This window comes from Pan troglodytes, chromosome 10, assembly GCF_028858775.2.
Source record: "Pan troglodytes isolate AG18354 chromosome 10, NHGRI_mPanTro3-v2.0_pri, whole genome shotgun sequence".
NCBI lineage: Eukaryota > Metazoa > Chordata > Mammalia > Primates > Hominidae > Pan > Pan troglodytes.
Genome location: NC_072408.2, coordinates 55,120,208 through 55,138,193, shown reverse-complemented (window position 1 = coordinate 55,138,193; position 17,986 = coordinate 55,120,208). Strand labels below are relative to the sequence as shown.

Here is a 17,986-nt window from a genome sequence, read left to right as displayed (position 1 = left end):
GCAAGTGATTTATTAAGGAAATATACTTAGGACAAATCTGTAAGTAAGGGAAATAGAATAATGCATTTGAGTGGGATGAGAGACTGAAGTCTAGTCTCAGTCACTCCCAATGTAAACACACATCCAAATGACCCTGTAGAGGTGTCCGCCCTCAGGCAGAGCAGCAGTGCTTGGCTGGTGTGTCATGCCCAGAGTAAAGCAGCTCTTCTTAGGCCAGGACAGTTTCCCAGAGAAGAGTGCAGCTATGTGGTCACAGTAGCTGGGAGACATTCATACTGATTAGTAAAAAAGGATTCCGGGTTGAGGACTGACATCAACAACAGCCATGCTTTCAATTAACATTAATTTTAGCAGCTAGAAGGAGAAAACATAATGAAAGTAGTATAAGTAAGAAAAGGCTTTGTTTTTTTCATGAAACAGGAAGTCCAGAGGCAGGCAGTTTAGATCTGTGCATTAACTCCAGGACATTCTTAAGTATCTCTGCTTTTTCTCCCCGCCTGTCCCACTCCATAGTATCCTAAGCGTGTGGTTTCATTCTCATGTTGAAGATGACTGCTAAGCCTTTGGGCAAGTGACCATATCCAGGCAGGAACAAGGGGAAGGGTAGAGGACCTAAAAAAGGGCAACTAGTAGTAAGCTCTGTAAGACTTCTTCTAGAGCTCTCCTGGAAGTACTACCTAGCGACTTCTGTTAATATCTCACTGGGTAGAACTAGACCCTAGTTGTAAGGACTTGGCAAAAATGTTGGCTATCCACATTCTATAGGAAAGGAAGGCAGATGAGAAGTGGGATTTGGAATGGCTCTAAACACCAACAATGTTTACCAAATCAAACCATTTTACATTTGAGATAAATGACTCTCTTAATTAACTCTTAGGAAAATAGTCACTTTTACAATTTTATCATGCTTAGAAAATAACAGAGATTAAAAAGTACATATAAAATGATGCACAAGCGTCCTCCTCCTCCTCTTTCCGGGTGAGTGCTCCCCCAGTAGGCAGGCAGCATGGTGGCCAAGGAGACAGGTGGCTGGAGTCCCCAGGTCAATCTCTATTGTCCTACCTGCATCAACTGGGCATCCAAGGCTTGCAATTCTGCTCACAGAATATTTCAAAGAAAATTGAGCTGCTCACAAATTATTACATAAGAAAGCAAAAGATGAAAAGGAAAAGCAAGAAGTGTCTTTCTGGACTGTAGAAGGTGATATTAACACTGACCCGTGGGCCAGTGTTAATATCCATACACTGGTAAACTTAGGCCACATTATCCACTGATGACAACAAGACCGGTGCCAAGTTATAGGCAAAGATGATTTTACTGATCATTCCTTGGGAATGTCTGAATTTGAACAGGCTCTTAAAGATACTTCTCAAGTTAAATTTTTATGATCTGAAGATCAAAAGGGATGCGACTTGTATCTAAGCTGCTAGAGAAGTGTTGAATATTGCTGCTGGGATGGTTAAGCCAGGTGTAACTACTGAAGGAACAGACCATGCTGTACACTTAGAATGCATTGCAAGAAATTGTTATCCTTCTCCTCTGAATTATTATACTTTCCCACAGAATTCCAGACAGTCCTTGGAAGAAGGTGATATTGTTAATGTCGACATCACTCTTTATTGCATTGGTTATCATGGGGACATGATTGAGACATATTTTATTGGCAGTGTGGATGAGGATGCACAGAAATTTGTTCAGACCACGTATGAGTGCCTCATGCAAGCCATCAATGCAGTGAAACCTGATGTTTGATACAGAGAATTGGGAAACATATTTCAGAAGCCTGCCCAAGCAAATGAATTTTCAGTTGCTTGAAGCTATTGCGAGCATGGAGTCCACAAACTTTTTCATACAGCTCCCAATGCACTCCATTGTGCCTAAAATAAAGCAGTTGGTGTGATACAGTCAAGCCATGTATTTACAGTTGAGCCAATGATTTGTGAAGGTGGATGGCAGGATGAATCCTAGCCAGAAGGTTGGACTGCAGTGAGGAGACAGTGAAAGCCATCCGCTCGGTTCCACTACTCCTTGCTGGTCACAGACACTGGCTGTGAAATGCTAACCTGGCAACTTGATAGTAAATAGCCTCACTACATATCCCAACTTTAATTTCTTCCAAAATAGCACATCTCAATAGTACCTTCTTACTGTACTATGCATTTTTGGGGGAGTAGAGAAAGGAAGGGGACATTTTTTATCATTTGTTTTGTTTTGACCAAAGGTAAGAAAGGACTATAGCAATTTCATATGTGTCCTCAAGAACTTGTTTTGAGTCTAAAAAAGCTGAGAAGATTAAAGGAAACATTGCTCAACTCCTTTCAGTGCTGTCCCCTCCCTCTAAATCTTTCTACACACCCATTTTCTCATTATCAGGCTTTTTAAAGTTTAGATTATGGCAAAAGTAGCCATGCTCCCAGTGGTGGCTGACTGTTGCAGGGCATGAGAATTTTGTAGAACACTGCTATGCCAAACCGCTAGTTGGTCAGAAATGGGAGGGGCAAAGCCCCTTTTCTTCTCTTCTTTATTTTATTTCAAGGGCATACCTTGGAGATTCTCAGAGAAGGGTGGAGGGTGCACTGTGGAGGATGATGGGGAAAGAGTTCTAAAGTGTCTCCAGCTGTGAGCACAGTGAGTCAAGTGTGCTGTTAGATTCTGTTTAGTAAACCTGATGGTGACTATAGCAGGGATGTAAATGTTCATGGTATCCTGAAAACACACCTCACCTTTACATAGTTGAGAACCTCATTAGAAATGACCTCAGTTGCCCAATATCTATGTTCCTTTTGACAGTTGTCCAAATAGGAATGTATCCAATGACTACACATCAGATCCTAAAGTCATTGTCATTATTAGAGTGGACTTAATTAACGGGTATTTGCTAACTTTCATGTAATATAATTTCATACCACTGACATGTTATATAATAGTTGTAAGAGAATAACTTTTCCAGAGTGTCTGAGGCCTTATTGTTTTAAAATAGTTATGATAACATTTCCATTGCTTTTATTATTTTATTGATTTAGTAAAGTGACTATATCTGGTTTCAATTTGGGGGAGTATGTGTGTGAAGTTTTCATCAATCTGTAATATTTGTGATGGAATGCCTTGCAATGTAAACGTTAATATAATGTGTAAAATGAGATGTAAAAGTTTAAATGACTATCAAAAAAGATATTATGCAACGGGCATAGTAAAGCCTGAAAATAAGTAAACTAACAATTAAACAAACTAAGCATTAGAAAAAAAGAGTAAAAATATATACTTGAGGAGAGTAAAGAAGAAAAAAGTCACCAAAAACAAAAGTTTAAATTTAAAAATTGGGATAAAAAGGGGAAATGCCATTTTTAATTTAATATTTGTTCTTTGACAAGGTCATTAAAATAGACCAATCCTTGGCAAGACATATAGGAAAACAAAGGAGAAAAGAAATGTATAATGTTAGAAATGATGGTGGGAGGGATATAACAACATATTTTGGGTGTTTTTTCCCTTAACAATAAAGCAAATACTATGACAATTCTATATTTTTTAAAGAGGCCAAACAGGAATGAATTACAAACTTTTTAGTAAACCATAAATGACTAAAATTGATTTGACAGATAATAGAAAACCATGGGGAAAATGGATAAAGCAACCATTAATTTTCAAAACACCATTGGTCAAATTGAAATGGAAACAACAGTCTGAGCAAAAAATCCTCAGCACAATTTAAAAATATAAATTTCAAAAGTTTTTTAAAATGTACATATTCTTTAGATATTTTGCTCGCAGGGATTTTTATTGGGGAAAGAATGAAAAGATATACATAAAGATTGATGTGACCAAGTATGCAATATACCATAGTTTATTAGCACTACTTGTTATAGAAAGTATTGATAATAATTTCAGTATTCAACTGCAGAAAATTCAACTGCAGAAAATTAATATATTCCATACAGTGGAATATATTAATTAGGTTGAACTGTATCAAATTGCCACTATTGACCATTTCTAATCAACAAAAACAGTTAATTCAAACCTAATAAATACACACAAATACATATTTAAATATCCCTGTAATTTAACTGTGGTTATCTCTGACTGGGGCTCTTTTGGGTGATTTAAACAGTCTAATTAGATTCTAATACAGGAACGAAATAAGCACATAACATGCATGTATTACTTTATAATCTTTCACTAAATTATGAACTCTTGGGGAACAGGCATTTGGTTTTGGTAATCATTACATTCTTGGTGCAGAAGGAAATCTGAAAATATTTGTTGAATCAATGACTGAAAAAATATTTGTACTATAAAATAGGAAATGTTAAATTGCAAATGAGAAAAGCTAGAGAAATTGCTCATTAAACCATTTGCCTCACCGTATGGAAGGGTCAGAGCAATTTTAAGCCTATAGTGCTTAATTTAGGCAGTAATTTTTCTGCAAAGTATTCAGTATGTATAGTATCTGATAATGTTATGTCTACTTTCTAGCTATCTTTGAAAACATCTTATTAAATTTCATAAATTTAACATGTGGAGAACTAAGGAAAATTCCAATGATAAATGGGGACATTCAACATTAAGAGAACATTCCCGCATAAAAGTTTGGAACAGAACTGCAGCATAATATTTTAATTTATCATAATGATTTATGAAATTACATCAAATACATTTTACTGTCTCATTATCCAAAATTCTCAAATTTCAAAAATGAAATATTTGAAGATGTCAAATAATTATGTAGACCATGCTGACAGTCTGCAGGAAACCTTCATTGCAGAATTGTAGTTGAGTTGTTTTCTCCTCTAGTGCATAGAGGGGCATGAGAAACCACTAACTGTGATGGTCTTTAATGTCATGCAAAAGAACATTGAAATCCATATTTGCTCAGAAATCCTATTAGTGTCTCTATTGAGGAAACCTCAAAGAAAAGCACTGAAGTGTTAATGATTTGCCTACAGAATTTTTTGTCCGAATGTTTGGATAAGCTGACAGGAATTAATTCTATAAAAATCCTTTCTTTCAAATTATTTCACTAATATAAAACTCCCTAATCCAGTAGCATTCTTTGACATTTTTCTTAATATCAAAATGCTAATTTTGCCTACATAATATTAATAAATGAAGCAGGCATTTTTTATTACTCTCTCTCCTTACTCATAGGGTTGGTGTATATTTTAATTAGCTGCAAAAGTTACAACTGCCTTGTTATTTTTACTAGAAAATTTATTCTTGTAGTCACCTAATGGATATGATAATCAGTACGGAGCCTAGAAGCTTCTGCATTCTGTTTATAAAAGAGACACAGTTCCTGGGTATGAATTTGGGCTCTGAGTGGAGACAGGTAAACCAGGAGAGAATATTTATAAACACAGTAAGTAGATGTATTTGGTTATAATATTTTGTTGGCTGATGTTACACTTGATTTGCAGTTTTCAAAATACAAAATACAGTGCCCTTAAAATACAATGTTGCCTCCTAACGAAAAGCTTATCAACCTGAATAAGGCTATATTTTTTTTGCTTATTTTTTTTGGTCACAAACAAATAGCTTAAAAATGATGGCTGAAATACGCATTCTAGATGTGGATTCCTTATGTTAAAAGTCAGATTTTTTTTTCATAAATTAAAATATATTCAGTGGCAAAATTTGACAGCATAATGTGGGGTTCATATTTTTACTATCAAGCTATTATTCTCAAAAGTGTTCAGGTAAGGAGGTCTTCCTGCCCTCCCCCTTCCCCTGCCAGAGGAAGAGGTACAAGAGATTTTTGGCATCATGAGATAAAGAAAGGCAGCAGGCTTAAAAAGCAACTAAAGGACTTGATTGTGAGGAATTCTTTATTCCCAGTAATGTTTGTTCAACGTTGAACTAGGAATGGATTGCAGAATATTTCCAATTTGATAAAAAAAGTATATAATACATTCTAAATATTTTATATTTAAAAAGAATAAATATTCTTTCTTGTCTTTTTACATTTATCTCTACCGCCACACAGCTCCATTTAATGGAATTTAGAAAGTTTGTCTCTGAAAGAGTACAGTCTTCAATTGATCCTCACGTTTGTCAAGAACACTGATGCTTGATTTGATTGCAGCTCCAGCAGTTAAAGGAGTGTTCATTTCATGATCAAGTAGCCTGAAAACACTTCTTTAAAATGAATGTTTCTTTTATATTTGGTGATTCACTGCTCACCAGGGTCTCTGTTCCTGGGTTTTCCCTGCAACTCTCCTTCTGACATTTCCATTAAACTGTAAAAAATAAGTGTTGACTGATTAACATCTTAAGAGCTCTGTAAAAAGCCATATTCATGAATCAAAGTCAGTGTGCCCCACTGGTAATTAACTTGACAAAATTCAGCTTTCCAAGCTAATCATCCCCTGGCTGCTTTATGTAATTGCAGTCAATTCAGATCTACAAAACAATTGGAGTCCACTAAAAGGCAGAGAGAGCATAAGAACTAATGATTAGGCCAAGTTCTCTAGCTGAGAACATATTCTGATTAAAATGCTGGAGTATAATGAGGAAACAGAAACATTCAAAATGTTGACTTGAGGGTTCCACATTTATAATTATATGAAAACAGCCTATTTAAGATCAAACTAATGGTAAGGGTTAAGTGGTGAGATTCAATGTAATAAATATCCTAGGGTTTACCACGTAAAAGTTACTGAGCAAGACCCTGAAAAGGCAGTAGACCTTTAGGGCACAGCAGGGCATCGTGGATGAAGAGCACTGCTTCTGCACTGAGACATTTAAATACTGGCCTTTGGCTAGTTGTGTGATTTGGGACAAACTGCTCAGCTTCATTCAGCCCACATTTTCTCATTAGGAAAATAGAAAAAATGATTTTACTTAGCTTATACATTTAAGGATTAATGCAAATAATGACTTAATCTGTTACCCGGAATTTCGTAGATGACAAATAACTATCACATATTCTATTATCATTACAATTTATCACTAAGGGAAAAGTCAAGTATGCAAATTAATATAATAAGCATGCTAAGAAAAATACAGATGAAATTGCCCATTGTATTTACAAATGGAGAACCAACATCTGGGTCAGGAAACCTTGAAGGAAGAGAAATTGATTTTGGAGGTGTTTTTTCACAGAAGTATAATTTATCAACTAAGTTGAGAAGATGTATTTCAGTAAAGTTAGAGCAAAGTCATTCATCAGGAAAAGCATGATGTGCAACAGAGGAACAGTAAAACAATCATTTTACTAGGCATACGATTTTATGATAGTGTAAAGGAAGATTATACTGCAAAGAAGGGTTGGATAACTATTGTGGGTTGACTATTTAAATCATCATTGTTGAATGTTTCAAAGGATATTTTGTTCATTCCTTAAAGACCAGAGTATTTCAATACCAAAGAGTTCCACAGAACCAAAACAGGCTTTCTCTCCCCATAAACTCTCAGTAGACATATATTCAATAATTAAAGCTATGTATACTTTCTTAGATTAAAATGACTAGCTTTTATGGAAGTCAGTTTAGTACTCTTATTTAGAAGTGACAAGAAACTTCAAACAATGTAAGAAGATTCCTCAAAATACACATTTGGTACATACAAAGAAAGAAACGTAACTAGAATATTTTAAATATTATTAAAAGCCTATATTTGTTTGGCTAAGGCAATGGGCATCGTTCCCACGGAAAAATCACCTATAGAGTTTATCAAATTAAACATCTCTTGGGCTGAGTCTTAAAAATTCTGATTTCATTTGTTTAGAGTGAAGCTCAAAGCATCAGTAATTTTCAAAGATATAAGGGAATCCTAACTGTGAGAAAGGAGACCAAAGATACTTCCTCTTTCTCTCCTCTGAAATCATGTAAACAAGAATAACAAGAAAAATGTAAACCATGTTTTTGACAAAAATAGGGATATCTATAATCTTGAATCACAATTTAAGATGAAGAGCTGTCAAATGCAATAAATATCAAATCAGTGTGCAGGAAGATACTGACAGAGGGCATATGCAGTTACATATCTCAGACACAGCCAGCCAAATGCAAACATTTTCCAGAGCATTGGGGGATGCTAAAGAGGAAAACCTACAGTCCTCGGTTTGAGTCAATAGAAACAACATGTTTGAGCTGGCTGTAGAAACTCTCCTGTCTGCCATTTGTTACTAAAGAGAGGTGGGGGAGGTAGGTCTCATTGAGGAAATCACATTGCTTGCCATCTTTGCTGGAAGAGACATGTGGAATAAGCAGAGGAGAAAACATCTATTGTGATTACCCTGCAGCTGTCTCAGAAAGATGGGGCAAGACATGCTGGCCTCATACAAACATCCAATCCCCAGGGTAAGCTGAAGGAAAAGGCAGCACTCTGTGAGCCAGGGCCACTTTCTCTTAAATAGACCACTATTCGGACACACACAGACACACATACAGAATCAATCAATCAAACATGAGCACTTGGAAGTGTAAAAGGTATATAAATTATAATGAAGATCTGGCAGTCATTAATACATAGGCACAAGTAAAATGGACAGAAATATAGTAATACAATATTCTAATTTATATAGGATATTCTAATTTATCTCTCAGACCACGGCAAACAAATAGACCAAAAGTAATGCATAGATCTTAATAATATAATTATAAGATATGGTTTAAAAAGCTCTTGCAATATTCACATGAGAAAAAAAATAATAGATTAGAAAGAAATCGCTAACATATTTCCCAAAGGAAAAGAATTAGCTTCACTGATCACAGTGAAATAAGTGGCTCTCACAAGTGGCTTTTGGGTTAAAGATGAAGTTCAGAGCAAAAGAGCAGATTACTTGGAAAGTAAATATAATAAAGCATTATATATGAAGACCTATGGTATACCATTTAGTCACAGTAACTAGAGACAAGTTCCTAGCCACAAACACTTGCATTGATAAAGAATGAAAATAAATAATTTCGGTAACTAACTCACACATAATAAAATAAGTTAAACAAATGAAAATATTTAATAATTTAAAGCAGAAAGTAATGTCTTAGAGAACAGACAAAACAGAGCTAATAAATCAACCCAATAACTGGGTCTTAAACAAACAAACAAAGGAAAAACAATGGCTAACCTAATCAGGATGCTGATGGTGATAGCACAAATACATTAAGAACTGGAAATGGGAAAATATCTCAAAGGCAGAAAACATTAAAAGAATTGCATAAGGTTAGTTTTTTCAACATTATAAAAATAAATTTTAAATCCTACACGAAATCAGTATTTTTCTAGGAAAATAGAAATGAGTGAAACTGATCCTTGAGAACACAGACCAATTGCTAAAGAAAAAAATTCAAAAACTTTATCATGGAGATATTCCCCCTTCCAAATCAGTATAAATCCAGATTGATTGGCGGATTTTATATATAAATTTTTAATCTTCAAATAGTTTGAAGCACTACAAGAAATAGATGCTTGTAGCACTTCAAGCTATTTGAAAAGATAGGAAAATAAATATTTACACTTGTATTAGTCAGGGTTCTCTAGAGGGACAGAACTAATAGGATATATATATATGTGTGTGTGTGTGTATATATATACACATATACATGGGAATGTGTGTGTGTGTGTATATATGTGTGTGTGTATGTATATATATATATATATATATATATATGAGTTTATTAAGTATTAATTTACATGATAGCAAGGTCCCACAATAGGCTATGTGCAAGCTGAGGAGCAAGGAGAGCCAGTCTGAGTCCCAAAACTGAAGAACCTGGAGTCCGATGTTCAAGGACAGGAAGCATTCAGCATGGGAGAAAGACGTAGGCTGGGAGGCTAGGCCAGTCTCTCCTTTCACTTTTTTCTGCCTGCTTTATATTCGCCGGCAGCTGAGTAGATTGCACCCACCAGATTAAGGGTGGGTTTGCCTTCCCCAGTCCACTGACTCAAATGTTAATCTACTTTGGCAGCACCCTCACAGACACACCCAGGATTAATACTTTGTATCTTTCAATCCAATCAAGTTGACACTCAGTATTAACCATCACACAATTATATGTTCTAATCTAGCATTACATTACTACCAAAATCTGACAAATTAAAAAGATATATAGAAAATAGAACTTGAAACAAAGATCAAAATAAAAGACTAGCAACTAGAATGAAACATCACAAATAAAGAGTAATATACCACCACTAAGTGTGGCTTACTCTAGGAACTCAAATATGGTTCTGGATTGAGGCATCATATTAAGAGATCATAAGAGAAAAATCAAATATTTAAATACACAGAGACTGAAATTATTTGCATAATTCAGCATATATTCTGTATTTTTAGAAACTCTTAATAAGATAGTAATAGGCTTGTGTATTCTTAATAAATAATCTATAAATCCCAAAGTGATTTTGAAGAACAAGTGAAGGGGAACTGCTGTATCACATACCAAATTTAGCATAATTTCATAATAATATGATATTTGTTCAGAGTGTACAATGTTGAACAAAACACAGAGCTCGGAAACTTATATTGATGTCATTATATGGATACACCAACTAGTGCGGGAAAAGAAAACTATTCCACAAATGGCACTGGGAAAATTGCTGTTTTATTTTGGGAGATGGGGCAGAAATTTTTACTTCATACTAATAAAATCAAGTCCATTAGAATTTTGAAGGGTAAAAAAAATTTAATCTTTAGAAAAACAATTTATGAAAATATGTGGATGACTTTTGTGTTGTGAAGCATTTCTTAAACAAATTACAGAAAGCAAAAGGGAAAGATTAAAAATGTAAAGCTTCATTTTGACAAAGGACATCATTAAATACAGTTTGAAGTCAAGCCATAAACTAGCGAAAGTAATATACAAGACCTACAATTGAAAAGGCACCACAAACAAGATATAAAAATTTTATAACTCAGTAACTGAGAGATAAATGACCCGTTAATAAAGGGTCAAATATTGTGAACAGGCATATCAGAGAAGAGAAAATCTCAGTAGTCAATAAATACATGAAATGAGGCTCCATGGCACTAACAGTCAAAGAAATGCAAAATAAAACTACAGAGATTTAATGTTTTGTGTCTACCAAATTTGCAAAAATTAAAAAGCATAGCAGTGGAGAGTTGTACCTGTAGTCGATGGGATTTTGAACTAGTAAAAGCACTCTGGAGCTCAATCTGGCAATATTTAGTACCATAGAAGATTCATAGGTTCATAGAAGATTCATAGATTCAACCTAGCAACTTCACTTCTAAAAATATATGCTGGAGAAGAACAGTGGTTCTTAACCTTGGGTGCACATGACAGTCATACCAGTACCCAGGCTGCACTACAAACCAGTTAAATCAGAAATACCAGAGACATTTTTCTGGCATCAGTATGTTATAAAGCTCCTCAGGGGATTCTAGTGTGCAGTGGAGCTTAAGAACCCATGTAGGAGACTCTCTCACAAATACCTAAGAAAAATGAGAAGAAATCTATGAGCATATTAATTTTAATCTTGTTTGTAATAATGAAAAACTGCATTTCAAATGAGTAAAAAACTTAGTCAATAAGGATAAATCTCAAAATCTCAGCATTTAGTTTAAAAAGCTAGTTGCAGAATGAAACATATTGTACCATTTATATAAGATTTGAAGGCATGCAAAACAATCCTCTAAAATGTTCTTGATCACATAATGTGCAGCGTTTTGAAATGTGTAAGAATGATTAAAAAACAATTTCAGGATATTTCTAGACCTCAGGCATAAGGATGTCAGATTTAGCAAATAAAAATACATTCAAATTGTATATCATATGAGACATACTTATACTAAATATTTATTCATTGTTTATCTGAAATTCAAACTTAACAGGGAGTCTTGCATTTTATATGGCAATCCCACTTGGGAGGGGATCTGGAAAGGTAAACAGAGGCTTCATCCATATCTGTAATGTTTTATTTCTTTAAGAAATAATTGAAACAAGTATGGTCAAATGCTAGAGTTTGACAGAGGTTGTTTACTACAGGGGTATCTTATATTTTTCTGTGTCCTTGAAATACTATTATAAACATATTTCAAGGAAAATACAAGGAAAGAACAGACCTCAGTTGTAGTAACAATACAAAGGAGAAACTATATTGAAATAAACATTAGTAAATGTCCAAGATCAATAAGAAGAAAACATATTACACTACCAAGGATTAGAAAGGAGGATATGAATAGACAGACATGCCATATCTTGCTTTTGGATTGTTAGACTTAACAGTGTAAAGAAATCTGAGCTTCCTCTGTTAGTCCATACATTCAATAAATTCCCCTCAAAAATTCAACATAAATTCTTATGAACTACACAAAATAATGGATTCTAAACTTCATAAGGGTAAATAAATTCACAAGATCTACCAGATAAATCTGAGAGTGATGAAAAATAAAGGGTAGATAACTCAACCTTGTAATGAAACATGTTATAAATCTACTGTAATTAAAACAAAGGAATATGTAAATAATCATAGTTACATTTGAGCTGAAGTTGTGACCTTTGATTTGGATGGCTATAGAAGTAAAATTGTGTCAATCATTGCAAAATGCAGATTTACCCCCAGTATATTTTAAAATCTATGCCATCCTCCTTATCTTTTTACTTTTTGCCCCAATTCAGATTTATATCACCTTTCTTCTGGAAATTATAGTAACTCTAACTGCTGTTCATACTTACAGTATTTTCTTCTTCAAGTTTCTCCTAAAACCTTAGCCAAAATGATTGATCATAAACACAAAATGTGTCAACTCCTTACATAAAATAGTTTAATGCCTCTTCATTGCATCCTTGGCAAATGTCAGGCATGGTAACATGGAATAAAAGACAATTTAGGGCCCAGCCTTGGCCTCCCTCTTCAGCCTCATCTCTAGCACTGAAATAACTCTGAGAGCTTCCTCTTGTGCCCTCCTGATATGGTTTTGTTGTGTCCCCACCCAAATCTCATCTTGAATTGTAGCTCCCATAATCCCCACATGCTGTGGGAGGGACCCAGTGGGAGGTAATTGAATTATGGGGGTGGGTTTTCCCATGTTGTTCTCATGATACTGAATAAGTCTCACAAGATTTGATGGTTTTATAAAGGGCAGTTCCCCTGCACACACTCTCTTGCCTGCCGCCATGTAAGATGTGCTTTTGCTCTTCCTTTGCCTTCCACCCTGATTGTGAGGCCTCCCCAGCCATGTGGAACTGTGAACTCATTATACCTCTTTTTCCTTATCAATTATTCAGTCTTGGGTATTTCTTCTTAGCAGTATGAAAATGGACTAATACCCCTCCTATACACCTGGCCATTTCTCACTGCCTGGAACTTTTACCTTTTTGCACTCATTTCCTAGCATCATATATATATAATTGATGGTTAGTAAATGAAGTGACCTATGGAATATCCACTGAAGTCTTTTCAATAAACAATTGCATACATGCCCAAACAATTGATATTTAAAATAGACAAAAAACAATAAACTTCCTGGGATAGGAAGCTGGACAGATATTTCTAGTTTTATTGACTATGTCCTTACGCTGGTTTGTTTACTTCACTTTAAATCAGCTTTAATAAATCTGTTTTTTGATATCAGTTAAATGTAGAAGAATCAAACCATAATCTGTATTTCTTCATTTTACAATGGTGGTTCCAAGAAAAACTCTAATGAGGAAGCTTCCCTCATCTTTTTGATCCATCCCTTTTTCTTCCTATATATGCTCTAAAATTATCATACACCACAAAAAGAAATAAAAGTGATAAACTAAAACAATGGGTTTAATTAGAAATAATCTGATCATTTAACTTTAATTACAAGGCTATTGGTGTATTTAAATTTCATTTTAAATGACATCTATTGAGCAACTATTTGCACCGGATATTATAAATATCAACTTAATACTTGAAATAGTCTGTGCATTAGGCATTAATTCTATTTTACAGATGATGATATGTGACATTGAGTTACCACTAGTAAATGCCAAATCTCAGAGAAGTAGACATTATATCATTTCACTTCAGACTTATTTTCCTTGATACAAGTATTTATCCTATTTTTACTTATCTTTTGTGATAGATATTTACAAATAACAACTATTATTAGATGAAATAAATTTTAATGGAAAATTTTTGAAAATTCTAGAAATGAATTCATAATGTATTATCATTTCTAATTGAATACATTTGAACTTGCTATTATGTTTTTTTATTTTTTCTTTGAGAAGCAGAATTTATTTTCCTTTCTTTCCCTCTTTACTGTAGGGGGAAAAAGTCTAAGCTTTCAAAACTTCCAAGAGTTTTGTATATATATTCTGAAGAAATGAGACAAAACTTCTACTTATAATAGGGCTTTTTCTCAAGTCAGACGAACTGACCCAATAATATCACATTACAGTGGAATTTTGGCCTAAAGTACTTAAAATATAACCCGTGTAACCTAGCCACAACTGAATGAAGCCAATAATGCTCTCCTACTGTTCAATGATAAAAAGAACTTCAGGAAAGTTTCATTTATCCTGTTCTTTCACTGTTCAGCAAGGTGACTGCCAAGTTGAGTTTACAATAGCTTAAATGGGCTAAAACTAAAAGCATTTGGTAGAGTGGTATTTCACCATAGTAGTGCTTGTGCTCAACAGCTGAACTGAATTTACACGAAAAGGGAAGGAGGAAAATGGTTTGTCTTTTTTTGCAGAGAATTCTATCCAAATTCACTTGCATTTAATTACTTCATATTTTGGAAATGACATTTTCAAGTGAGTAAAGTTTGTCTTTTCTTTGCTGCTTTTCAACTCTTTCATCTTTCTTCTTTAAGTGTATATTTTTAATTTAATTTTTTTTTTCTGTGAGACAGAGTTTCAGTCTGTTGCCCAGGCTAGAGTGCCATGGTGTGATCATAGCTCACTGCAGCCTCAAACTTCTGGACTCAAGCAATCTTCCCTAATTTCTATATCTTGTCTTCTCTCATGTCCTTTGACTTCTATTCCTAGAGACCTGTCAGCCTTTGCTATTAATTCTCTTATAAGGCCTTATAAGCAATCAGTTTTCATTCCTTAAAAAGTGATTCATGGTGCTATGATAATTTTCCTCCTCAATCATTAATCAAATATGCCAGGCACTGAGTGAAGCATTAGCATATGGTGGATGAGCAACTAATATTGGATGAGACAATGATACAGTAATGAGTAAGACCCAATCCCTACTCTGGATGAGATTATTATTAAGTAAGCAAGATGGAATAGCCAGTAATTAAATTCTGTTAGCTTACAGTAGGTAATGAGTTAAATATATGAAAACTGTATTATGGGAATGCGGCGAGCAGGACAAATTATTCTGCAGGTTGAGGCCGGGGGAATGGGAGGCTTCATTAAAGAAGAAATGTCTGAGTCTTGTTGTGAAGGATGTCTAGGGAGAATAATTGGGACAGTTTTCTAACCAGTTGAGGTATTCACAAGCAATGGGGTTGGGCAAGGACCAGTTGTGTCCTGAGTCTTTCTATTGAGTTTGGAACGAACACAAGGTGTGGGGCAGGAGTGACAAGTGATAAACTTGGACAGTTAGACTTGCTCTAGACATTCAAGGACTTTCTTTGTGATGCTATTGAGTTTGAATGTAATCATGTGGGCAATGCAGGACAAAATAATGTTAAAAAAATTGCAATGAGTGACATAGAGGCAGGGAGATTGTTGGAATAGTTAAGGTTGCCAGCTCTGCCACATACTAGCTGTGCTATGAAATTACTTATCTTTTTGTACATCAGTTTTGTCAACAGTATGGTGCTAATACATATGACTGGTGTAAAGATTAAATTAGGTAACAAAGGCTAAGTATTTAGAATGGATGTTTAGGAAAAAACAAAACATGTTTGTTGGCCACATAAATATCTTCTTTTGAGAAGTGTTTATGTCCTTTGCCCACTTTGTAATGGGTTGTTTTGTTTTTTTTCTTGTAAATTTGTTTAAGCTCCTTGTAGATTCTGGATATTAGATAGATTGCAAAAATATTCTCCCATTTTGTAGGTTGTCTGTTTGCTCTAATGATAGTTTGTTTTGCTGTGCAGAGTTCTTTAGTTTAATTAAGTCCCATTTATTAATTTTTGCTTTTGTTGCAATTGCTTTTGACGTTTTCATCATGAAATCTTTGCCTGTGCCTATGTCCTGAATGGTATTGCCTAGATTTTCTTCTAGGGTTGTTACAGTTTTGGGTTTCACATATATGCCATGGAACACTACACAGCCATGAAAAAGAATGAGATCATGTCCTTTGCAGGGACATGGATGGAGCCAGAAGCCATTATCCTCAGCAAACTAACACAGCAACAGAAAACCAAACATCATATGTTCTCACTTATAAGTGGAAGCTGAACAATGAGAACACATGGACACAGGGAGGGGAACAATACACACTGGGACCTGTCAGTAGCAGGGGTAGAGGGAGGGAAAGCATCAGGTTAAATAGCAAATGCATGTGGGACTTAATACCTAGCTGATGGGTTGATAGGTGCAGCAAACCACCATGACACACATTTACCTATGTAACAAACTTGCATGTCCTGCACATGTATCCTGGAACTTTAAATTAAATAAAATTAAAAAAAAAATAAAAGAACAAAACAAAACACGGAGATGAATGCAGGAAGGGAATGAGGGTGGAAAAGATCCATCAGTTTCAGTAGATTTCTGGAATGGAATAGCCTGCATTTGGGAACTGGTGTGTTGTGATGGGAAAGGTAGAGAAAGAAGTGAAATTTGCGCTGAGGTTTTCTAGCATGGTAGCATAAAATGCTACAGAGGGCCACAGGTGATTGAAGGAATTCCTGTTAACATTTTTGTACAAAAGATCCTACAAATCTTTGCAAGAAACTGCTGTATCTTTCAGTTGATATTAGAATACATAGGACTGAAACTTAGAATAGAAGTAGTAGTTAGAAAAGAAATATTTGGGAACTAAGGGCGTAAAAGACAGCTGTTAAAGCCATTCAGGTTGAACGTGTGGATTAAAAGGTGGAAAGAATTGTTTGTTACAGCAGTTTTTAAGGATGACCAGAGGAGAAATTGCTAATGATAGATTCATAGATATATTGGGAAGGGAGATCTTTTGGTGCAAGAACTTCTCATGGAGGCGTTTAACACCTATGTTACATATTAGGAAAATAAAATTACTGTTTTGGAGAACATTTGGAAAAATAATCATATTTATTTTATGTGTTTATTTTCAGCCCTTTGTTTCCTAAACAAATGTTTCCTTACATGTTTGTGATTGGACTGTAGCAATGTATAATCTGCTTCATTCACTTAATATTTGATGTGATCCATATTGTCACATAATCTTCATATTCACCATATTTAGCAGCTATAAAAAGCCCATATTGAATTGCACCAAATTTCCTTGACTATTTCCCAACTGGGAGATATGTTAACATTTTCTTCATTTTGTTCTGCCAAATATCTTCAGAACTAAAATGACTTTATCAGTTTCTCATTTTTCCTTATGTTGATGAAGAGTCAAACTCTGTAAAATATTTGAAGAGATTTATTGTGAGCCAAATATGAGTGACCATGGCTTATGACACAACCCTCAGGAGATGCTGAGAACATGTGCTCAAGGTGCTCGGCCCACAGCTAAGTTTTATACATTTTAGGGGGCCATGAGACATCAGTCAATACATGTAAGATGTACATTGGTTCTGTCTGGAAAGGTGGGATAACTGGAAGGGGGCCAGGTTTCCAGCTTATAGGTGAATTTAAAGACGTCCTGATTGGCAGTTGGTTGAAAGAGTTTATCTAAAGATCTGGAATTAACAGAAAGAAAATGTCTGGGTTAAGGTAAGGGATTATGGAGAACAAGGTTCTTACTATACAAATTAAGCCTCCAGGTGGCAGGCTTCAGAGAGAATAGAATGTAAATGTTTCTTATCAGACTTAAAAAGGTGCCAGCCTCTTAGTCAATTCTCTCTTGGATCAGAGAAAAGGCCTGGAAAAGGGCAAGGGAATTCTCTACAGAATGTAGTATTTTCCCCACAGAAGACAACTTTGCGGGCTATTTTAAGATA

The 17,986-nt window shown here is 34.9% G+C and overlaps 1 pseudogene; it reads left to right on the top strand.

The window, feature by feature from the left end:
* The first annotated feature begins 1,006 nt into the window (after positions 1-1,006).
* LOC107967537 (methionine aminopeptidase 1-like) lies at positions 1,007-14,397 on the top strand (annotated as a pseudogene).
* The last annotated feature ends 3,589 nt before the right edge of the window (positions 14,398-17,986 follow it).